Source organism: Protopterus annectens, chromosome 4.part0 (assembly GCF_019279795.1).
Source record: "Protopterus annectens isolate FY-2018-M chromosome 4.part0, PAN1.0, whole genome shotgun sequence".
Classification (NCBI taxonomy): Eukaryota; Metazoa; Chordata; order Ceratodontiformes; family Protopteridae; genus Protopterus; species Protopterus annectens.
This window is the reverse complement of record NC_056733.1, coordinates 816,854,368-816,871,067: the sequence shown is the minus strand read 5'-3', so window position 1 is coordinate 816,871,067 and position 16,700 is coordinate 816,854,368.

Sequence of the window (16,700 nt, the reverse complement as noted above, 5' to 3'; positions counted from 1 at the left end):
CTAATATTAGCAATAACTCTGAATAAAAAGCTATGTGTGGGATATTCTCGGACATGCTTAAAAAGGGCATTATTTACATCTTCATTCCTAATGCTACCTAGGTGTTGCAAAATTCTTACTTTGAACATGTTGTTCGTCATCCCTACATAAAAACTGGGGCAGTTTTTACACTCAGCCAAGTAGACTACATTATTGGTCCTACAAGTGGCCTTACCCTTGAAGCTAAAGATTTTGCCTGTTACTGGATGTTCAAAATGAATCTCCTTATTTATACTGGCACAGGCCTTACATGCTCCACAAGGGAGTGTGCCTGAAGTAATCTTAAAGGACCTTCTGCAATGGACTCGAATCCCATCAAGAAATGTGTCTTTGCCTTTCATCCACTGCTTGTTGGGGACAGGCTCCGTCTCCAATGTGATACTCTAAACAGGATAAAGCAGGTATCAGTGAATGAAAGGATGAGTGACTTCATGCAGGCATCAGTGAATAAAAGGATTACTGACTTCATAGTCTCACAATGGCAACTTTATTTTGTACTACCTGTTAACTGTCAGATTACCAATTTAAAAATCCTGACCAACAGATGGCTTCATATCTCTCACATAAAATGCCATATCAGTATACATTCAATATGATTTAATATTTTGATTATTGATCTGATAAGCCAGAGTATTAAAAAATGTACAGGAAAAAATGGTGTACAAATATGTAAAATGCACTCATTCAGTTACTATAGCATTTTTGCTTAAGATCATTATTTTGTCACCAGTTTAACTCTGTATAGCTACAGAGAACTTTTAACATTTTTCAAATGTGATTGGGCTCAAATTTGAATTACTAGAAAATGACAATGTTTTTCTACTTCAGTTATATCATATTTTACTTTTATACTATAATTTCATTTAGAATGCCTCAGTGAAGAAAAATCAGAGAAACTCGGCTCCAATGAAAATGATACAAAAGCACAAAATACTTTGCCTTAAAAAGTACTGTCCTTCCTCAGCGATAGTGGAAACCAGTATTACCATATACAATGGAACACAAAACATTTTCTGAAAAGTAAGTGCTCAGATTATCTATTTTCAACTAACAGGTTTCAGAAAATCCGCTTCCCCTTTTCAGTTTGCAGCACTATGAATAAAAGAAAACAGTTGTTTTGCAAAGTCCAATTATTTCTCTTTTCTCTTCTGCTGAGGTTTAGAGTTGATTATATGCTCTAGTAAGGAACATTGGGGTGCAACCTCCAAAGGACAATACAAAGACTTGACCCCCCCCAAAGTCATTGCTTTTAAGTTTTTGACAGTTCATGATCCTGTGATTGCAGTTTGATATGTTTGACAGGAAATCGTTTCAATTTTGTCTCATGCTGCAGAATGTTAGAGACTGTTTTTTACTAAAGACAAGTCTAGATAAAACACTTTTTCATTTAAAGTTTCAGAGAAATAAGATTTGCAGTGATCTGCTCTCTGAAACTTCATTTACTAGGTGCATTTCTTCAGACAGGTCAAGTCTTTTATTTGTCATTTAAAAAAAACAGTCCTAATCATATGTGGTAAAAAATGTGAACAAATAAATTACTAGATAGAGTAGCAGAGGATTTAGGCATTCTGGTGGAAAAACTGTGGCAAGCATAACTATTAAAATGATTTTATTTCTAGTGCTCTGTTGGAAATCTGGAACGTAAGATGTACTTAAGTAATATGAGAATGCTATTATATAGCAGTACTTTTATTACTCATTCAGCAAAACTGGCAGACCAAAACAAATCTGCCATAAGTTCATTACAACCTACTCTGAGGTAGAAGGACATCCAAGATGTATATTTAGTTTTGTGTGTGTGTGTGTGTGTGTGTGTGTGTGTGTGTGTGTGTGTGTGTGTGTGTGTGTGTGTGCATGCGTGCGTGCATGTGTGCGTGATGCGTGTGTGTGTGTGTGTGTGTGTGTGTGTGTGTGTGTGTGTGTGTGTGTGTGTGTGTGTGTGTGTGCGCGGGCATAGGGAAAACTCTAAATAATGGAGGTAAGTGTTTATTTTGTGCTCAGGTGGTCACATTTGCAAGATGATGTTTTGAGCAATCAGGGGTCAGACAGTTCCCAACAGGTATGTAACAATGGATCAAAGGAAGCCTATTTTGTTGTACTACAATTTCTCATTTATGAAGTACAATATTTAATGGAAAAGCACCTGATGTATAACACATGTATATGCATTTGAGAGGTGAAATAGTTGTTGAAACTGAATTAAAGAGGAGGCATTAGAGACTCAACAGAATTTGCCTTAGGATGAAACACCTGTACATGGTGAAAAAGGAGGTAGGAAGGCAAGATCCATGGGAGGTAAGTAAGCGGAGCAAATAGGAGAGAGCAGTGATGCAGTGGTTTGTGTTGTTACCTTACAGCAATAAGTTCTCTGGTTCTATTCTCGGCTGGAGTGCCTTCTGTGTGGAGTCTACATATCCTCCCTGTGTTTGTGTGGGTTTCCTTCAGGTGCTCCAGTTTCCTCCCATGTTACAAAGACATTCGTTTGGAGCATTTCTCCCTGGGCCTCCACTGAAAATTGGCTTGTTCCAAGTTGGACTTTCCTGATAAACAAATGTTAAATAAATAAAGGTGGGAAATGAGGTAACAAAAATACCTAAAGAGTGAGCATGTCAAAGGGAAGAGCCTAAATATATTTCAAAACGCAGATCACATAATCATATAACTTGTTTGCAGTTAAAAGCATTCTCTAGAGTCTCCTTGATCCTTTATCTGTTTAAACATTTCTGCAGTTTTTTTTCTACCTAAGTAGTGTTGGTAGTGTAACATTGTCCATATTCAGGCTTGTGTTTTGGGCCTAGTTGTTTGTTAGTAGAGGCTGTGTGCCTGAGCCCATGTTCCAGGCCATCATAGCTTAGCCAAAGCCAGTATAGCATTTCAGTGAGAGTGAATTGTTTGTGGTCATTGGCTGACTGGGGTTGCCTGGACTACGCCTTGGAGTAAGCACCTCACTGGTTCTTTCAAGCTTTATTTTAAAGTTGTTTCAGATTTCAAGTTTGTTACTTAAGAAGTTAACTTGTGAGTGTTTCTACCATTTCACACTGATCTAATCAGAGGAAGTCGGAGGAAGGGCTCTGAGCCAACTAATCTGTGATGTATAACATTAAGTATCCTGTTTTTTGCTTATTTCTGAGTTATTTATAGCACTTTTATTGTCTGCATATACTTTGCTAGCTAGTTTCACTGTGTGTGAGGTATTAACTAGAAATTTTCTACAATTGTTAAGTATCTGGTTGGGTTTGTTAGTTCTGATTTTTGTTTCCCACCCTTCCTCCCTATTGGTATGCTGTTTTTATACTTGGTGGCTTTGCAGTTGCCCGCTCCTACTGTAAATTTTATCTGGGGCATTGCTCCCAGTCTAGTGTCATTACCTCATTCTACCTAACCCAGGGAGAACATTTGAGAAGGCCAACCCAGTAAGTTTCTGTTCCTCCTTTTGCCTTTCCACTTTACAAAAAAAAAAAAAAAAAAATTCTAAGCTTGTTTCCTGCCTTTCCTGTAAGCCGTCTAGTCAAGATACAGATTTGCTGTATCCAGGACTGTTTGTAAGCTTCTGAGCCCTCAAGCCTTTCTGTGTCAGAGGGAAGCCTTCTAGCTTAATTTTGTTTCTTAGAACTAGTCAGTTTTCTAGTTTCAGCACTCAAATCTGTTTCTTTGAGCTCAGCACTTGTTCAGAACTCATTGTAAGCACTAAATAAGCTACAAATTACTACAGCACTCAACTTTCCTTACTTGTCTAGAGGAAAACAGTTTTTAGTACTTAATAAATAAGCACCTATCCAGGCATGTCTAAGGGTCAGCTCCTGGTGTTTTCTCCAGTTTACCTGATGAATCTGGGCATCTTGGGGCAATGCAGCAATTGCCTCATGTACACAGGCAACCCTCTCCTCCTACAACCCAACAGTACAATCTTGGAGAGATGCACTTATATAGCCAAACTGGAAGCGAAGCTCTCTTCACCCAAGACTGGACTAGACAGTCAAGAGGAGAAGGTAAACACTTGCAGCACACCACACTCATCACATAGTCCCTCAAAACCGACACCACTAAAACACACACATAGAAACACAAAACATACACCTACATTCGTGGAGGCTCTCAAAAAAATCTACTCAAGCAACAGGGACCTCCAAAGCAGAAAAGCAAGTAACCTCCAGCCCCAACACAACTCAAATGACACATAGCCCACAAACTCAGTGTGCCACTCAACCACAGCCCATAAGGCATAACAACATACCCAACACTCTAGTCATAGGTGACTCTATAGTCAGGCACACTGATGTTCCACTCACCAGGCTAAACAAGGAGAAAGTTACTGTCAGCTGCCTGTCAGGTGCCAGGATCCGCCACAGAATGCATGCACTCAGGTCACTCCACAGCAAGTACAAATATGACTCTGTCATTGTCCATGTTGGTGTGAATGATCTAAGACATACCTCCCTGGACTACATGAAAAGAGACATGGAAGAGCTCTCCGATCTTGTAGCCCAGGCAGGTATGACCCTAGCCCTGAGTAGCATCCTGCCATCGGCCAGAATGATACTGCAGTACAAGGACAAAATGATTGACTTCAACACTTGGCTAAGCTTCTGGTGTTATTCCGAGGGGATCCAGTATCTGTCTGCCTGGGATGACATGATTGACAAACCACGATGCTTTGCCAGAGATGGCCTGCACCTGTCCCCCTTGGGATTCCGGATACTGGCTAAGGCTCTTGCCACCCCTATAGTGCCTTTTTTAGGCAAGATTCAAATGACAAATTCACCACCGTAACAGGTACAAGCAAGCAAAATCTGAGGGTAATGCTACTTAATGCTAGAAGTCTAAACGTCAAAGTGCACTAATGCACTCACTCGAGGCACTCCTTAAAATGGAGAACATTGACATCTGCGCAGTGACAGAGACCTGGTTCAAGGCTCCAGAGACCACCCCTGCATTACCAGGCTATAATTCATACCACACCTTTCGGCCAACTAACCTGGACCGAAGCACTAAAGGCAGAGGTGTGTCCATATTCATTAAGGATATCCACACCTCCAGGCTAGTTGCTCAGCATAATGCATCCGAAATTATCCATGTGCAACTAACTCTGGGCAAGACCACAATCCAAATTGAAGCTTGCTACAGATCCCCCACCATGACCCAGGATTCTCACTCCTCATTTCTTGATACACTGGAAAATATTAGGGTACAACCTAACACCCTAATAATGGGCAATTTCTACTACCCCACCATTAACTGGGAAAACTACTCATGTACCAACTCTTGCACTCAATGTTTTCTGGAATTAATAAATTCCAATGACTTGGATCAACTTATCCACACCCCCACCAGGGGCAGCAATATCCTAGACCTTGTCATTACCAACATGGGAAACTGGTGTTCCACACCAAAGGTCAATTCTTCGTTGGTCAGATCCGACAATAAGCAAATCACCCTAGACATCCACATCCCACCCCCACCCCCATTAGGGAAACCACCATAAAAAATTTCTCCAAAGCCAACTTCACACTTCTTAAGACAGAAGTGGCAGACTTCATGACACCCATGCTGATGGACAATAGAGGTATGACTGCTGAATCCTATACAATTGCATTTTATAAACACTTACATGAGTGCATGGATCATGCAATCCCTAACAGAACCAAGATGCTATCCTCCAGAAAAGGAAGCCAATCTGGTGGTCCGCTGCCATAAACAAACTCTACAACAGAAGAAAGAAACTGTTGTAAAAAAAGAGCAAAATCCCATGATTGGAGGAACTCCATGGTCAGCCTCAGTAAGAAGCTGAGATCCCTTATAAAATCCTCCAAAGCTAGTTACAAAAACAAAATCGCCACAAAGCATTCTATAGCTATGTCAAGAATCTCAATGGGAACACTCAGATCTGCTCTGAGTTACAGCACAATGGCACTAAATATACAGAACCAACTGATATTGCCAACATCCTGGCAGATAGTTTCAGTGCTAACTTTACCCCTCTCTCATCCCCAAAACGGCCCATCTCTATACCGGAAGAATGCAAAGTTCCTGTAATCACAGCTGCACAGGTAAAAAACACACTCTCCAAAGCCAAGAACACAGCATACATGGGACCTGACAACATCCCAGGCTGCATTCTACATGAACTACAGAATGAACTGGCACCCCACCTAAGCACCATGTTCAATCATAGCCTCACCTCAGGCTTTGTGCCCACTGAATGGTGCACAGCAACAGTTATCCCACTCCACAAAGAGGGAGCCACCACGAACCCTGGGAACTATCTCCCCATTAGCCTAACGAGCCTGGTCTGCAAGGCTAGGGAACGTATCATCATGGAACTTATAAACAATGACATTGGTAATCTCCAAACTCTGGACCCTACCCAGTTCGGATTTGTAAAAGGAAGATCATGTCTCCTAAACCTGATAGACTTCTTTGAAGCAGTCACCAAAGCCGTAGATGAGGGTAAGGTGGTTCACACAGCCTATCTAGATCTTTCGACACCATCCCCCACTCTGGAATTATAGATAAACTCACTAAACAAGGTATAAATCCCTATGTCACAAGATGGGTTGCCAACTGGCTCACTGACAGAACCCACACTGTGAAAGTAGCAGACTCTAAATCCAACTTCAGACCAGTGACAAGTAGAGTATCACAGGGTTCAGTCCTAGGTCCTCCCCTGTTTGGTAACTACTTCTCTGAAGTACAGGCTAAAACAGAAGGTCTTTGGCTAACATAGTTCGCAGATGACTGCAAACTAGGAGCCATAATCAAAACTTCTAACGATGTGGACATCTTACAAAAGGGCCTCACTGAGACAGATGCCTGGTTTCAAAGCCATGGCCTCAAGCTCAATGCCAAAAAGTGCATTGTCATCCCTTTTGGTAAAAACTCTGTACCCATGAACTACCACATAGGCGGTAGTCTACTTAACACCAAAAGTGTGATAAGATACCTTGGGACACAGGTGTACAGTAGTCTCTCCTTTGATAATCACATTGCCACAGTAGTCAGTAAATCCTTCTACGTGGCACACCTCATCACAAAAGGTTTCCAGCTTTACTCTGTCGCATATCACCTGCTCAGAGGCAATCTCTGCCTAACATACAAAGCTATGACAAACCCAGAGCTGTTGGACATGCTCCACTTAAAGAAATCTCAATCCCTCTGAGCTACATGCTCTAGGGACCTAAACCTTGTCACCACAATAAACAGAACATGCTGGAGGAATAGATTCCTGTCCCAGAGACTTCCCATACTCTGGAACAAACTACCTATCTATATCAAACAAAGCTCCTCATTAGCACTCTTTAAGAAAAACGTGATGACTGGATGGGAGATAGGAAATTCACCCCGGGGATCACTTTTGTGGCTCTGCTTGATAGGGGCACAGGAAAATAATTTTCTTGGGTGCCAAAGCCAGGGTAACGTTTGGCTAGGCTTATATAGGCCCTAGGCCCAATAGCCTAGTACCTACTTATGAACCTATGAACATCACAAGGTAAAACATCTCATTTTCAGCAGCAGCAAACAGTAAGGAACCCAGCCATCCCCGTTTAGTAAAATCAAAATGAGGGCTAAGTTCAAGGGTTGGGAAGATGCTAGTTCCTGCTGACTGACACTAGAAATCACATTAGTGGTTAGGAAGGAACGTTATGTTTTGTCCTAAGGGTGTTTTTAGGTTTTTGCATTTTCCAGCAAAGAAGTCAGGAGTAGTAGGTTAGGTCACCACTGCCAGGATCTTAAGCAGAACTTCAGGTTTGGAGATCTACACTTGTACAGAACCATGACCTAACACACAACTACCTGTCATATATGTGCAGACAGACAGACACACACACACACACACACACACACACACACACACACACACACACACACACACACACACACACAAACACAGCCACAACCTCACACACAACTAGTTGTCGAATGTGCGTATGTATGCACACACAAATACACACGCACATGTACTACATATATGCACACACACAGACACACACACACACACACACACACACACACACACACACACACAATATGTGTGTGTGTGTGTGTGTGTGTGTGTGTGTGTGTGTGTGTGTGTGTGTGTGTGTGTGTGTGTGTGTATTATTTATTTATTTTAACATTATTTTATCAAGATAAATCCAGCTGGACACAAATTGTCCGTTTTCAGTGGAGTCCTGGGGAGAAAAGCTCCAAGGAAGTTAACAGAGTACATACATGGCTTAGATAACAATAAAAAACTGGTATACAAGGTAAGAGAAACAAAGAAGTACAAGAACAATTTTGTAAAACAATAAGATACTCAAACAATAAGATACTCAGGAGTAGAACCCCTATTTGCAATATTTACAAAAAAAAATACATATTAGGTGAGTATATCAGGTGAGAATATAGTGTATGCAATGGAGGCATACAGTGGGTCACTTATATGGCGTAGTGGGTATGTGTGCATATATATATATATATATATATATATATATATATATATATATATATATATATATATATATATATATATATATATATATATATATAAAAATGTATATATATCTTTATATATATATATATATATATATATATATGGGTTCCCATTAGATGACCGAAGATGCATTCTATCAAATGTGTCTTGGTCGAACTTAAAACAACGAAAAGGCAAAATAGCAAAGCGGCTTTTAAGTGAATTCATTCCCAGGGAAAGAATTCACTTGGCCGCTTCCATTACTTTGCCATTTTTGGCATTGTAGTGTGGTCTCGGAGTTGGTATATTTAAGTAGGGGGGTGTGGGGGTGAAGCCCCCCACTTTATGTATTCTTTCAATTTTTTTTTCTTTTCTTTTTTTTTGGAACAGCGATTTTTTTCCAAGGGAAAAAAATCACTTTTCTGAGCTTTTGAGATTGCAAGCTTTCGCTTACATGGGGTCGATTATTCATTGTTCGCTTTCTTAAGTGTTGGATGATATACTATAGACCCTATATATATATATATATATATATATATATATATATATATATATATATATATATGGGTTCACTATAGAATCCTGAAATACTGAAATCCCGAATTTCAGTATTTCGAAATTCTATAGCCGAAACCACCTTTAAATACCGAAACCCCATAACCACAAAATTTAAAATCGCAAACCTACAGTGCAAATACACCACACACACATACACACAATCACCCCCCACAATCAAGCAAACAATCCTACACTACAGACAAGCAGGGGGCAAGCCCCCCTGCACCCCCCCATTTGGGAGGCTGCACCCCCCACACTAACTCTGAGATTGCACAATCACACACACAAAAGTAACTCACACACACACATTTCACAGCCCCTTGCACCCACACATCACAGCCAAAACACACACTAACATACACTAAAGCCCCTAACCAACACACTCATATGTACTTACCTACACTTACACCTATGCATTCACACACTGCAACACCAGAAGCTCCAAACTTCGTTATTTTGAATTTTGCACTTCTGGTGTTTCGGAATTTAAAGGCTTCGGTATTATAATTTCTAAATACTGAAAGTCGGGATTTCAGTATTTTAAAATTATAAAGGGAACCTATATATATATATATATATATATATATATATATATATATATATATATATATATATATATATATAGTTTACAATCAAAAGAATGAAAATCACATCTGCAAACAGAGATTTCTGCGACAAATAACCTCAACTCATGCATATTAAGTAGGTTGTATGGTTGACGCAACAAGATTGACAACTTTCTGTTGATCTTAATGCTAGCAGCTCCCATTGCCAGCCATGCTTTCAGTCCCTGCCCTGTGTACGTCCTTCTAAATGGACGTACACATGAATGTCGACATTCCAACTGTCATTCCTACCATGTTCAAAAAGGAGGCTGTCGTGCAACTGAATGTCGACATTTTGACTGTAAACCTCTCTCTCTCTCTCTCTATATATATATATATATATATATATATATATATATATATATATATATATATATATATATATATATATATATATATATATATATATATATATATATATATATATATATATATATATATATATATATATATATATATTCATACATATATGATCTATATCAGAAACGAGACACAAAATGGAAAATATCAGTAAGGCTATGTGAATCTGAACGTCATTTCTTTTTATTTATGTACCCTTGAACATAGTCTTACTGTATCTCATATAAAACAGTTGTAGACGATAGCTAAAACTACACAGGCTTTACTGTTAAACAAAAGACATATCCTGAGAGCTTATAAAGTTCATGCTAACTAAATCAATGCTTCATTATAATATAGTCTATTAATTACTGTGGCAATTTCACTCAGCAGAACAGGCCACCTGTCTCTCCAGAATTTATGATATGATTAAATCTGGACCAAGCACAATTAAATTGACTTTTTCTTCTTCTTACAGTATAATGAAATTTTTTCATTCCATATAGAGATACTATAAAATTTATTGAATTACAATAAGTGGCTGTTTCTTTTAATTAAAAAGAAGACATTTAAATACTTTAATGATACCCAACAGTATCTCGATGCATTAAAGCAGCTTGCATGTAACAAAAACCTGGACTTTTTCATAAGTTAATGCATTTCTCTAAAGTTTTAAATTTTATATTAACTGATGAAGTTATCTCTTTACAGTAATGAACTTTAAAATCTTCACAAACTGGAAAAGATAGTAGCATATGCCAAAGCTGATTAATGAATGTAGCACATCATGGGAAAAGATGAGATTAAGTTCAACTCTTTCTAGTCAGTTTACAACGTAATCTACTGATGATTTAAAAAATATATATTTTTTAATCATCATTATTAATCTTGGAAACATTACAACACAAAATATGCATATGAATCACTTTGTTTAATCCACATCTACTGTAAATTAGAATATCAACTTTCATTTTACACTTAATTTATTTCAAGAATTATCACAGACTTCCATCTTGATACTGTATTTTTTTTTTATTTCAGTGCTATTAAAGTACATGGGAGTATGTCTTGCATATATCTCCCTAGCGGGATTTTAAAACTGCACAATGGACTTATAGAGCTAATATCTGTACTTATGATGTACATCTATCTATATTTATATATATAGATATAGATTTGGATACATACACATACATCATTAGACTTACCTACTACTGTACAATCAAAATGGATGCATATTACCAAAAGTGGTGAAAAGGACTTTATCTATGCTGTATCTTCATTTTTCCCCATTTATTTCATCATAAGCATATTTAAGCCAATTACATCAGTACATCTGTCTTATGCTTTCACCTTCTTCTTTATTAAAAGTCCTTATCATTTTATACAGGTGGAGCTTCTATCTAACCTCCTTATAGAGCCCTGTTAGCAGACAAGCAATCATGTGCAACGTACTGTGCTTAGGTAATAAAAATGCTGCAGACTCTTTCCTGTATCCACACAGCTTCCTTTCAGTTTGCTTAATTACTTCTATGATCCCTTGCACAGTCTGCTTTTTAAATGTGTGCAGCCTAGCTCTAAACTTATTATTTTTTATTGATTATCAAGATGCAACACTAGCATTCCTTTATTGTTTCCCTCATCTTTCAGTTTGCAATAATTCTAAAACATGTTATGCCACTACTATAATCGACATGTAATTTTGTCTATCCACGAGAAACTCAACAGAAGAGCCAGGTCATACATACATACCTTTCTTCTTACTTACCGTATCCACAATATTATCAACATCAGAGCAAACTTTCCGTTTTTGTGTCATCTTTCCATTTTTAATCTTGACAGCTGAAACAAAATGATCACAAATGATATGATGCAGTCTTCACTTACCCCTTTGCTAATGTAACTTCTTTCAACTTCCATCACCCACACCATCTCACTCAGTGCTCTCTTGTCAGAGCCTCCAAATCTCCTATACAATTATTCTTAGCAAAATTTATCAAAAAGTTAAATTTTGCACACACCAACTAAATGATTATATTTTAATGTTTATATTGACTTGCTCTTTTCCCATTTAATAATATTAGATGCATAAAATGCATCCGTACCCATATCTTTATCTTCTTCATTGATAATAACAGTTATTGCATTTGTGTCAGACTTTCTACTCCTATTACCCTTCACAAATGCGTATCGAACACTCTAAAGAGCGAAAATGCTAGACCCCAAACTCGTTATTGTGGGGGGCACAGCCCCCCACACCCCATGCTAAATATATATACCAACTCTGAGATCGCACTACAGTGAGTAAAGGGCAAATATTCCAACCTTCACTGTACTGCGATCCCACAAGAAGCACTTCGAGGTCTGGCATTTTCGCTCTTTAGAGTGTTCGAAATTATGAACATTCGTTCATATAATATAGACCCTCACAAACTTTGAAACAGATCCTGTGGCTCAAAGAATAAGACACCTTATTCATGCTTAATGTTTACCTAGTAGCAGGTGCACAACTAATATTTAAATATTTGTTTCTTGGTAATTATACTTGCTCTCAGTTGCAAAAGCATGTTCTTTAAAGCAATTTTCAAATGATAATTTGTTAGGAGAAATGATTTTAAAGTTAAACACATTAATTAAACAGCATTGTCCATATCACATTGAATTATTTACTTATTTACTTATTTACTGACATTTTTTATCAGGAAGTCTGATTGTGTCACGATACCCCATTTTCAGAGGAGGCCTGAAGAGAAAAGCTCAATTTAAAAGAGAAAATATTTTTTTTTCAAAGACATTATATAAAAAAACAGTTAAAAATTGTACATTTCAAAAATAATCTACACTACTGTAGGGCATAGAGATATACCAAAATGTATTACAAAGGAAAGAATGAGAAAAGCAAAGTAAAGATCATCCTTTTGGAAAGTCACAATAGCAATAATTAAAATCACTTAAGTTTAATTGTAAATATAAAGGGGGAGAGAGATTAGGCTAGATTAGTATTTATGGGGAGGAGATTATAGGAAGGGGTTATGTAAAGTGGTAGAGAGGGTAGGATAGCCAGGTGAAGATAAGGAAGTGGTGATGAAAAGAGAATCTGTACAGACAGGGGTGAAGAAAAGTAGACAAGATTGATGTTCAACCGAGAGTAGGTGGTCTTTCAGAAGATGCTTGAAGGAAGGATGGTAAATCACAGTTCTAATAGCCGGTTCAATACAATTCTAGTTCTTTGGCAGCAGAGTGGCAGTAAAGGCTATTTCCAATTGGTTTTTTGAAGTTTACAGATATTGAGAAGCTGTTTATTATTAGAATGGCATGTTTGGGTGATAGGAAGGAAGAGTAGAGCTTAGTGCAGGATAGACATGGGGTTTATAAATGACTTTGTGGGTCGTAGTCAGTTGTCGAAGTCCATGTAGTGGGGTAGTTGAAGTCAGTTCAAACTTTTAAGGGCCTTGCAGTGATGTGCATAATACTGTTCATTGGCAGCAAATTTAATGACTTTGTTACAGCATATTTCAAGTTTAGTTTTAAAACAAACCTGCATGTTGGTAAGGAGAAGTGCACCATATAAGAGTGAAGAAAGGAGGTAAGTGGTTGCTAGGATGGTTTTGCAGAGTTAGTAAGAAAGTTTTTATGTTTATAAAACATGTCAATTTTTTGATGATTTTTTTTTTTATATTATTTTGAATGTGAAGTTGAAACCCGAGGTTATCAGTTGCCATACCAAGCAAATTTGCATGGGATACAATTTCTATCTCTATATTGTTAAATGCAAAGATTTTGAAACTGGATTTGTCCTTAAGATGTGCTTTGGGGAGGAATATAAATAGTTTTGTTTTTTGGGGGTTGAGTAATAATTGGGCTTTGTGAAGCCAGTTTACAACAAAGGTGAAGGCTTTTTGTATGATTTCTGGAAGATGTGCTAGAGTGTCAGATGATCATATTAGTGTTAAATCATCAGCATACTGTATAAGTGATGCTTGCCTGGAGGAGGTATAGAAGTCATTTATGAAAATGTTACAGAAGTGGACCAAGAACTGAGCATTGGGGTACACCAGTGGTAATGGGGAGGTAAGGAGAGAAAGTATGTTACCATTAAACAGTTTGTTGTTTGTCAGATAGGTAGCTTTTTAACCTCTGAAGAGAAGGAGGGGATAGGCTGAGATGGTGCAGTTCTTGAAGGAGTTTGCTATGTGAGACAGTATCAATGGCTTAAGACAGATGCAGAAATATGGAAGAGATAAGTTTGCCAGAGTCCCTTTTCTTGTTTATATTATCTAAAAAGGATAATAGTGCAGTGGTTATAGAATGGCCAGGGTGGAATCCATGTTGCGAGCTGGTTAAGAGCTGTTTTGAGAGGACATGGTGAAGAAGTTGAGGGTGAATGCATTTTTCTAGGATTTTTTAGACAGGGGAGAGAATTGTGACTGGGCAAAAGTTAGATACTTCTGTAGAGTTTCCTCCCTTGTGCAGTGGGATGACATATGATCTTTGCCAAATAGCTGGGACATAAGATTCCTGTATGGCTCTATTGATTAAGATAGTTACTGGGTAAGATATGTCTTCTGCTGTCATCCTGAGGTATTCAGGTGGGAGGTTATCATACATTATATTGTATCTATATTATGTAGATAATAAAATTATCCATCTCATATTAATAATATATAGCGACTTAACCCTTTCATGCCATGGGAGGTATACTTCCTTTGTAAAATAAATGCAGAAGTAAAATGTTACATATATAGGACCAGATATTTTCCTCCATTATTATTATTTATTGTGATTTCAATGGTTTCAACTCAAAACACGAAAGCATTGTCTTATATGTCCATTATCAACCAGAGCAATTCTTCAATAATAATAATAAAATAATCTTTACTATTTTTTTGTGTGAAATGCTCAAATAACTACTGCATACCATAAGAAACTCACACAGAAGTACAACTTTACTAGCTAGTCCACTTTCTTACATCAGTAGCTCAGTCTTAAAGTTGCATCTTACCACAAATTGGTCACGTCTACCATGGTTGTTCCTCTACAATATATTGTAGCAGTCAAAAAATTTAAATACATTTCTACTCACTGTACTCCATAATCAGACAAAGATATGAATCTTATTATACCGTCTTGGCTCTGTTGTGTTGCTCAAAAATAATTTCCCTTTTCTGTTTTGAGTCCTGACACTCATCCTACTTCTCGTGACTACTGCTGAACTCACCCAATTACCCAGATTTGCAGTCCCTGTATAGTCAGTTTTCATTACTTCATCAAACAAATACACAGGCAACTCTTTTAATAATGATACCACTTCCTCAACAGCAGTAAAAGTCTACATTCCATCTGCAGAACACCCTTTCAGCAATGTAGGGAAAGTCAGCCTATACTTCACCCTATAACAACTGCATTGCCATATAGCTTCTGTGAATTGCAGACTGTGCTGAACATTTGCCATCCTGATACACCTGGCCTGCAAGCACTGTCTGAACTAATAAAATATATTTTCCTTGAATGCCACAATTGTCACGGCACCTGTTTTTTTCATAAATCATGACAAATTTCAACAAATTAGCCAAGTCAGTCTGAAGTATAACAAAGATTGTCATAGTATTCACTGATTTGAAGTACAGAAAGAATCATTACATCACTGGTAATAGTATAAAAGATGATCCCCGGGATTCATGAAGCTTGCGCCAGGTGCAGGCATAGCGTAGGCGGTATAATGCCAAATATGGCCGTCGAGCGATTCAGGTACGATCCAATTCCACGTGCACTATCGACGTACGCCAGAACTGCGCAGCCCCCAGCTTAGGTATGCTAATCACCCCATGCGCAGTGTCGCACCATTCAAATGAAGGCATATAGTGATTCATGAAGTGGTGCAGGCGTAGCGTAAGCCCACGGAAATGTAAACCAAAAAACACGGTTTACATTTTCCCAAACAGAACATCGGAGCTATGGAAGCGGGCCAGACCCATGTATCACAAAGTTAACATATGCCAATGGTGAAATACACAGCCAATGGCATAAGAAAAGATGCACAACACGTAAAAAACAACATTTAATGTCATGTCCACAGTAATGCACAGCACAACCGCAGGGCATGTGTGCAGAAGCTGTAACATAAAGAAATAATATAAAAATGTCATAAAATCGCAACGTAATAGAAATCAGGTTTACAGCATAATACACAATGGTAGGCATGGAACACCACAACCAAGGTGCAAGGGTTGCTAAGGGCCTGCGATAGTGTCCAGTGCGGTAACTATGAATTAGTAGTCAATGCCATGCAAATGAGGCAGATAATACTGAATCGCAAATGTCCCGCCGGATGAAGGTTGTACCATACGGCGCAGCGGTATAACACTGAGGAGTGGCTCAGAGGAGATACATGACATCAGCAGAGGGGTGTGCCACCGTAGCAGTAAGCACATTGGAGCAATGCAAATCTGGCCTGTCCGTTGCTAAGCAAAGCTGCAGGACAGGGGTGGGGAGGATGGTATAGAATCATTTAGCTGAGAGCAGACATGGTGCCCAAAAGCGCATGTGTACGGGGATGAAAACGTGCCCGAAACCCAGTAATCGGACGCACGCGCCACGAACAATAGCACAAACAGGAAGGTCAGGGGAAGAAAAGAAGGAAATGCTGAAGTAGGGTAATTGGAGTACTAATGAGCAATCAACACCAATCAACTCACGATGGCCAATTGACG